Consider the following 9325-nt stretch of genomic DNA (forward strand, 5'->3'; position numbering starts at 1 on the left):
CAAAATTGTAGCGTTTAAAAAGGGCAATCAATACAAGAGGAACTTCAACCGCCTCTGTTCATGTTTTCATGCTGCAAGCACTGAATCAATTTTTTTAAATGACAAACGTATTTTAGACTCTAATAAAAGTTATCCCTTTCGTCGAGACGAATCCAACCATGTCCTATGTTATGTCATTATAATCGATCTTGGCGTTGAAATCGCATGAAAATAGACAAAAATAAAAATAATGCAATGCGGACTTCGTAAAGAATAGCAAAACTAAATGACTGAAACTATTCTGTTTACTAATGCGCTTTTTACTAAGGCCATGTCTTGATTAAGCAAGGGATAGCCTTCATAACAAAGACAATTGATATTGTTGCAATATCTCAATGTTATTAGTAATTCTTCTTCATTTATAGAGTAATTCACAGTAAGTGCATATCATTTATCCTTAGATTTCATTATGGTGTATTCAGAAGGTGACACTGGCGACATTTCGTTTATCCTAGGTCAATGTCGACGAATGTATCATTTTGACCTTAGCTATTTCGCCGTGATGATAAAATGATGTAGTCTCGTTTAACAAAACATTAATGCCTACGAAAACTAAAAATAAGATTTTTAGAAATATTTAATTACTGTCATAATATTCGACCCTCTAAATAACATAATTTTTTCCTGTGACGTTTTTCTCTACCATCAAAAATAATCGAGGTATTTAAGGTACTTGAATCAGGTGACCTATAGAGGAGTATTATACCACTCGTCCTACGCTTCTGCTTTTTTATTTCTTTTTTAAGAAACACATTCGATTTTGATATATCATTTTTAAGGGGAAAAACATATGAGATTGAATAGTAATGGCAGAGAAAGAAATGAAACAGGAGCGTAGAATTTTTCGTGGAATTCTTAGAGTGATAGAAACGCGTGAAAGGCTCGATTAATGTGTATAAGATGTAAATAGATTGATATGTACTGCTCGCCTTTTACGGTGACTCGTTCCGTCGAAATCTAATATTTCCATTAGTTGAGTTGCGCGGTTCATTCGGACTTGCATTTTAATGAAAGTTCCCTCATGGCGTCAAAACCTGCCTCGAAGTTCTCCATTTTCCGTGGGCGAAACTCGAGTCACCACCTTCGCGGAGTTACGCGGAAATTTTCCCCCTTGCGATTCCAAAACGAGATCCGAAGGTCTACCCGGAGAAAATGTCAAAATTAGGTGACAGATATGGTAGAGGTACCAACGGGATTATTGGAATGCCGTGGATATGACATTCCTAAAGGAAAGGAATGAACATTCCATAAAAATACGACATTCTTCAGTCGTTGGCATTTTTTACATTTATTGAATTATTATGAAAAAATGAATGATTTAATGTCCAGACAAGTAGGAATTTTTAAATTCACTCCCTCTTTAGTATTTCATTGAATTATTATCGATTTAATCAGTCATGGACGCGACTAGAGAAATTCTTGTTAAATTGATATCTCGATTAGAGTTTCGGTTTTAGAGAGGGAAATTTGAGGAACGAGGGATGTTGGAAAACGCAGAAGCTAGTACTTCGTTAAGAAAAATACGGAGTTAAAAGTTTTATTCTCTAATTTTATTAACTCGTTGTCTCCGCAAGTTTTCTGGCTACTCAAGCTGACGTTACTTGTTCGGTAATGCTCGTTCGGTCGAGGTACCATGACAACTTGTTTGCAATTTCCTGTCTGAAACTAACTCGCCGGCTTGCAAACTCCAGTTCTAATTTCGTACGAAATTCCGTACGAAATCCAACCGTAAGGGCAATCCCGCAGGTTTATCGGAAAGTGCTTCCTGCGGAGAAAGTTTACTCTTACTAAACGGTTCACCTAGAAAACGGTAATGTGTGGTCTCTATGGTTTTGTCAGAAATTGAATAACCGGCCCGAAATATTTGGAAGATCCTGTAACGTGTAAAATGCCGGGTTTTCGGTAAAAAAAAGCACATTTTATCACCGCACTTCAATGGAAATTCACTTATACTGGTTTTGTCCCAAAAGGTGCATTTTTCATTTTAAGTCTCATAATATCGTGAGTTGTTTATTCTATCGTATTCTGCAAACGCCACTTTTTTCTATTCACTAATTATTAACTCTAAATGATATGACGCACGGTAGAAAACATGGAATGAAATTACAAAATTAGTAATTACGTTGCAAGATTCTACAAATTCCTTTTTAAAAAATTCACCAGGAAGTTTAAAGATCGTCCATTAGCATCATGTATTAACATCAGGACCCGATTACGAATCCTTTCAGAGGCATATTGTTGAAAACAAAAATATTGTTAACACATTTTTCGAATTTTTATTCAGACATGGTACATCAGTTTTTCAACCTTTTACTTATATATTTTACAGACGTTATAAATTTAGCACCCAAGTGTATTCAATTCCGTAGACATCTTCAGAAAATTATAACACGACGTTATAAACTCCCAAATTTATTTAGAATTTATAATAGATATACATTTATTATTGGTATACCCCAATTCACTTGTAAGACATAACATTTACAATTCCAGCACAAGCACAGGTACCAAAAGCGTATGAATCCGATAAATCTTTTTTAAAGCCCAAACAATGGCCGCATCGCGTTCCCTATCCTTGTATCATTAGCTACTCGACCCCAGTCCGAACTTTTTCCCAGGTTCCGTTCTCCGTTAAAGCCCACTTAAAATTTTCCATGGGCTTGGTCCGACCACTTCGCAAGACAACTCGGCCTTCCTGGGGTCGCCTCCACTTCCTGCATCGATTTCTTTCTCTTTGACTCGCCGCGTGGGTGCGAAAACTCGGCAAAAATACTCGAGGCCCGTTGCTCACAAAACGACGGTCCTTCCCCGGTTCATCGAATTCCTGAAAGCACGCGACTAACCCCACCACCGTGTTTCGAGAATTCCCCGGCCATAAACCACGCAAAGAGGAAAGCACCTGGGGACAATGCACCTTACTCCCATTATTCGCTGGTCAGCTCGGCTCTCTGCCCAGATGTCGAGTCCGGCCAGCGTAGTATGGATTTCATTCACAAAGTGCGTACTCCACTCGGAGTCATTGTCGCTGGAGTACCTGTAACCTAGCCCGGTTCCCGGGGAACGTAAAATTCAAATTTCTCGGCCGAAAGTCCCGATCCTCATTGACTGGCTCTTCTGGCACAATGATCGAAATGGGCGAAGGCAACTCCGAGGAGCTCTTGTCCACCTCCGGCCATTCAGCGGTCCAGATCCGACTTCTCTCTCCTCCCTCGTCCGGTTTCCTTGGTTTCTCTCCAGCGAAGGCCAAGTGCCGAAGTTCATTCAGACCAGGCTCTGGTCTTGAATGGACCGAAGCCTGCTCGTAGGCGTTCTTGGCGGTAATGCCGCCTCGACGGGGTGCCCCTCTGGGTGTTTTTACAAGCTGCGACAAAAACCGGAGAGGAAGAGCTTTAGTGACTCCCCAGGGCAGGGCTCATGCTGGGAGCTTACGGAGTCGATCGGTCTTCTTCCCTCCTTGCAGTTTCGCAGGGAGACCCCTTTTCTTCGACAGGACCGAGATAAAAGATGCTAGATGCCGGGCGGTGGACGAGGACAGTCGACGGTTGTCGGCGGATGTTGCCTCCAACCGTGGAACATGCTTGGCGACTTGTAACGGCGACCTGGTGGGTCCTCGAAATGAGATTGTAATGCGTTGGGATCACGACCCGTGTTTCCGGGATTAATGTTTACGGGGAGTGAGAAGAAGCGTGCGGTAACCGGTAAATAGCTCCCGTAGGAATCTTCCCCATTGTAGAAAAATGGAATCCTTCCCCCGAGGAAAAATTGTAACTCGCACACGGTTTAAAATATGTATAAACTTCGCGCACTCTCAGGGTGTCAGGTCGTAGTATTATTATAAATTGGATGTCTTGAAAGTGAACTCGCTTGTTACAGAGTTCTAAGTAAATTCTGAACCGTATGACATCTTGGATCAATTCTGTGAAGTGGTGTGGGAAAATTAATACACTTGGGTGCACTGTATGTATTGTCAATTATACGTAAATACGTCAGAAAACTTTCAACGGAAACGTTGTAAGATTATAATACTTTTAAATATTATAATTAGGTACAAACGGGGATAAATGAATTTGGGGGGGTTGATGGGTATATTGGTATCCATTCTAGGGATGTTTATCGTTTATTTAGGTTGTGTCTCAAGCTATGGTAAAATCGGCTCTGCAAATTGTAATTAGGCTCACGAGGATATCCCAATTGATAGAGAATTCCAACGTAGCTTTGAGGAAAATTGATACCAGCTACCATTTTGCGTATTCGTTCCCCCGTCATTCCATTGTATCTAACTTCTTCCATCCCCTGTTCTATTCAATATTCCCAAAATCCGTTTCAGCTTATACTTCGGTACCCGGCACTCGAACCATCCATCTTCTCGATCCACTCTCGTTCGGCCGCAAAGTGCTCTCTCTCTTCCTTTCCTTTCCTCCCGGCGGAAATTAGTGTCTCGAGTAGGAAAAATCGGAACGATTTGCGGAGCTCCGCCTCGACGTGGCTTACAAATTTATCGCCTGCAGACGAATAAAACGGCTATTCGATCGCGTATCGGAGAAACAGCGACGGAGCTCATGGCGCGAGGGAGTCTCCAAATCTCCCGCGTTCTGGAGTGGCGTTTCCTTTCCTGGAGCTCGACGTCGAGTTTCGGCCATGCCGGGGGAAAATCTGCATCTCCGGGATCGTACCGCGGAAATCGGCCCGGTTCTTCTCGGCCGGCGAACGGGTGAGTTATTATATTTTAATACTTTATAAGGTCGGTCGGGGACGAACGTTCCCTCGGGCGACCTGCTCCTCCGAGCCCCGTGAGCCACGGTTCGCTTTCCCGCTCGTAAATCTTGATTTGTCGGGATTTCTTAAACCCCGCAGGAGTCCGGAGGTGCTTTCTTCGTCCAGGGACTCCTGTGCACGCATTTTGAAGCCGGTTTCCAGCGCAAGGATGCATTTTCACTGCAAACGCAAAAGAAAGGCGACCAGACTGCTTGGCGGCAGAGTTAGGTTTGTCTGGCTAGATGTGTATTGGAGATACAAATTTAAGTCAGGGACCATTAGGAAAAGAAATATTCATAGATATTTTTTAATGGTATTCCAAAAATGCGACAGTTAGGCCTGGGTTAGTACGTCGGGGAGAGGTTTTACCTAGGTATGGTGATGTAAGTTTAGGAAAGGCAGATAAGGTTAAAAAATATTCCAGGGTTTGATCACTTGGACGGAGCCGTAACGTTAACATTATATGGCTTGTAATGTTGAAATTATATGTTAAAAACCGTAATGTTGAAATTGTATGTTTAAAATCGTAATGTTGAAATTATATGTGATAAATCGCAATGTTGAAATTATATGTTAAAAATCGTAATGTTAAAATTGTATTCGGTTGATGCAAATGTTCGTCCCGTTTTTGGTGCTGATTGGCATTGCGTCGAACGGGACGAACATAAACCCAGTAGAATTACATGGTGTGGAATGCCGAGTGGTGTAAGTATTCACTTTCATTCTGTTTGTCGCGTGGAGTTTAAAAGTGCGTATTGTATGGCGTATAAGTGCAAGTGAAGGTACAAAAACGTGTACGGATGTCCGCACGAAGGTGCGCGATTCGCATAGTCGAGCCGTATTGTGTGCCCTGTTCATCCCCTTTGCAATGCAAATAATGTCATAGCGCATATTTAGGGAAGCATTATATTTGAAATATGCCGAAGATCGTGAGCGAAGGTAGGGGAAGGTATTCAACGACATCGTCGGAGAAATTCTGAATTAAATCCTTTGAAGTGGTAGAGGTTGACAGGAGGGGTTAACATTGATTGTTTTACCAAATTAATGAATTTCTTCATTCTATTTAGATTTTAATTATCAACTTGTTTGCGACCATTTGGCTCATTCGATGGCTATTAATTACATACTATATATGAAATCTAGACCGAAGTCCTCTAATTATTCAAGGTATATAATTCTTGTTTTAATGAACCCTGGAATACCAAACTATCTATAGCATAAAAAATCATTTCATACCTTATCCAAAGGAATTACTGTCCATAGTTTTAAATACTTTCAAGGGATGTTTCCCGCTTTAGTTACATTCTGTAGGACGGCTCGTAACAGTACCATTCCCCAATGTAAATTTTACCTAAGGTCGTTGTTAACAACCGCAACTGCATGGTAACAGGTTGTTTAACTTCTCCAAGTTTCAACTGCCCTGAAAATTGGACCGGAGCACGAGCAAATAGAACTACAGTTGGTACCAACAAGCATCTATGCGATGCCATTAAAATGAACAAATTTTAACGCATTGTTGATCTTGTTATCACGAGTTAACTCGTGCCGGACGAACTAGGGTTGTAAAATTGCCGGTCAACCATGTGTTAAGTATAAGCAAATGTTGAGAACGCCATTCCAGCTTTCATTTTGCGCACTTCAGGTTCTCCAGTGTTACGGTAAAATCTTGTACACACCTTATACACCCCATTTACAATGCTGCAAAAAATCGTTGAAAATCTACCAGCCACTCGCGTAAAGGCTTTCATTGCTCGATGATAAATATAAATTTGGGAAGTGCAGTCAGCGCATAATCAAATCACCGATTTGGAGCGTGTTCGGTCAATAAAAAAAAAATCGGAAATTTGATTAGCTTCTTTCCAATGCGATGCCAACCCCTCGGCTCTGTGGCGCCCCCGCGATCGCGGGGCAAATAGCTCTGTTAAATTACGAGGGACGAGGGGCGGCCTCGTAGGCAGGAATACAGGGAAAAGAAAGAGCAACAGAGGGGGATGGGAACATCTGGAACGTACGACAGAAAATGTCCGTCCAAATTCCTAATATCGGGATTGGATAGTGGCCTCTCGGCGGGAAATTCGCCACGCTTGCATTCTATTGACACCCTCGACGCCATATTGGCTACAGAACTTCGCGCGTTCTTATCCCCGCCGATAACGCGATAAACACCTCGGTCGGCTGCGGCAAATGTTATTTCCGCGATGCCGGTGGCTCATCCTCGATCGGAAACGGTGCCAAGAGTGCTCGACACCTCGGTCTCTCCCCTTCCTTTGAGATGCTAAACATTTGTTGCCCTCCCCGATGATGCTTGCCGCCATTTTATGCGCATTACAGGGAATCGCGCACATGGGGATCCCTCTGCTCGGCGATATTCCTTCTCGGCCATTTTCGTGAAACTGAAGTACATTGTCAAGCTTCTTTGTATAAAATATATTTATAATGCACCGAATAAAGATTTTTGGTGCTCTTTGCGCCGCGAGACTGATTCAGGCTGGTTTTAGACGATCTTCCTTAAGGGGGTTAAAAGGTTGTAAAGTGGGCTTTCGTTAAAGTGAATTTAAAAGACGGTGACAGGGTATGGGAAATGTTTCCTTACGGGGCTTTTTTATTTGACGTTTTAAGGAGACGTTGAGATCAATAAGCTTTAAAATGTTCCAATTTGAAGGTCTTATGCACGGTGGACTTTTTTTATTTTATTTTTCACTGTGTACGTAACTCCACGTGAATGATAAATCTGAACAAAAAGTTAAGGTGATTTTAGAATCTAAAAGTGAATATTTCAGAAACCGGCATGGTTTTTCAATGAAAAACAAATTTAGATTCAAGTAAAACGTAACCAATAAAAATTACTTTTCACGCCTTTCTGCACTTTCGTCGTTAATACATTTCGAACAAAAATTGTCGTCGGAAAATCGGGCTATCGGTTCTTAAATGATCTTCTCTAGTTGCTACAGCCACCCAAATTCTTTGCTTCAGATTTACCGTTCTCTTGGAATCATGCACACTGTGAAAATAAATGAGAAAATTTGCAGCTTTCACAAGTTTGCTATCTTGCAACACTTTCTACCGTAAATTCTCCGCAGTTAAGGAAATCAAATTAATCCGCCAGTAAAAACGCATTTTTTAATCTACTAACCCGCTCAATGGGGGGTAACGGTTTTTTGCACATGATAAAATTGGGCTAAATATTACGTTTTGTGTTAATTTAAACACTCTCGTAATAGAGATATCATTATTGAGCGAAAGCCGTCAGATGTTCGGAAGGAAAATGACTTTCTTATGTTGGACTTTGGCAACGTCATGGAGGCACCCGTCGCGCGCAACGTGTGCAGATATTTAATAATCATACGATTATTCTTCGAAGCCGTCCCAGTGCACCCTAGGTGGTCCCAACGAGGGATTAAACATTAATCTTGCTTGAGAACTTTGCAGCTTTAATAAACGTATGATAGGACAGCTTCGGCATTACGCTGCAGGTCCATTGTAACGCTCACCTATTTGGAGCGTCTCGTTAGACCTCGAGCAACCCTTGTGCAGGGACGCGGTCTGCATCCCCATACTTTCCATCAGGTTCCATTAGGGTGTTAAATCGTTAATTTAACGTCAAATATCTTTCCGCGCCTAGCTGCATCCCCATTTAAAGTCCGCGTCATCCCTTCTTGCAGAATTTGCATGTTCCCACTGATCCACTACCAGCTGAAAAGTACAGCGGGAATGCAATATGCATACAAACAGTTTTCACTTCACAAATTTCTATGTTTACGATCTTTGTGATCGAACTTTTTAATTTCAATTCTTCACGATGAACTTTACGTATTCTCGATTTATGAACGAGCACAAGGAATCCGTTGATCTTTTAAGCCGGGAATGATCTGCACATTGAATGATGTTGACAGAGTTTAAAATTGACTTACTTTATAAATGATTGAATAGTATTTCACTTGGATTAGAATTTTCATTCTAGATACTCATTTATTATAAAAAAGATTTCATATGAAGGGATGATATACGTGATTTCCTGTTAAGATGTTTCTTTCTTAAGGACATCGACTATAGTCTCATGAACAGCTGTTATCATTTTATTACAAAATTAAATACGTTTTCATTTATACAAAATATTCCTCAGAGCAGGAATAGATACGCGGAGTTTTCTCATTTACATAATTACAAGGAGTTCCATAAGTGCAAGAAATCGCGCGGATTGTTGAAATTGTCAATTCTCTTTCAATAGAATTTTTCCTTTCATCGGGTGAACTGTCGTTTGAGAATTTCTCGGACAGGTGTCGAGAGGAATATAAAATGGGGCGAGTCTCCGGGCAAATACCCAATTTACTTGTCGCCGTCGTCCCGAAGACACGTTCGAGGTGCCTACTGGAGAGAAGTACCCGGGGAGCATCTGCGAACCGATTGTTGGACGAAGCGCGATATATCATAATTTTCGTAACTGGACGGTAAAGTACTTTCTGTATTCATATAGCGCGACAATGGGTACTCAAGGGCAATCTCGTTATGTGAGATCGGCCAAGCGAAAACT

Source organism: Orussus abietinus, unplaced genomic scaffold, assembly GCF_000612105.2.
Source record: "Orussus abietinus isolate OABI.00-Male unplaced genomic scaffold, Oabi_2.0 scaffold140, whole genome shotgun sequence".
Lineage (NCBI taxonomy): Eukaryota > Metazoa > Arthropoda > Insecta > Hymenoptera > Orussidae > Orussus > Orussus abietinus.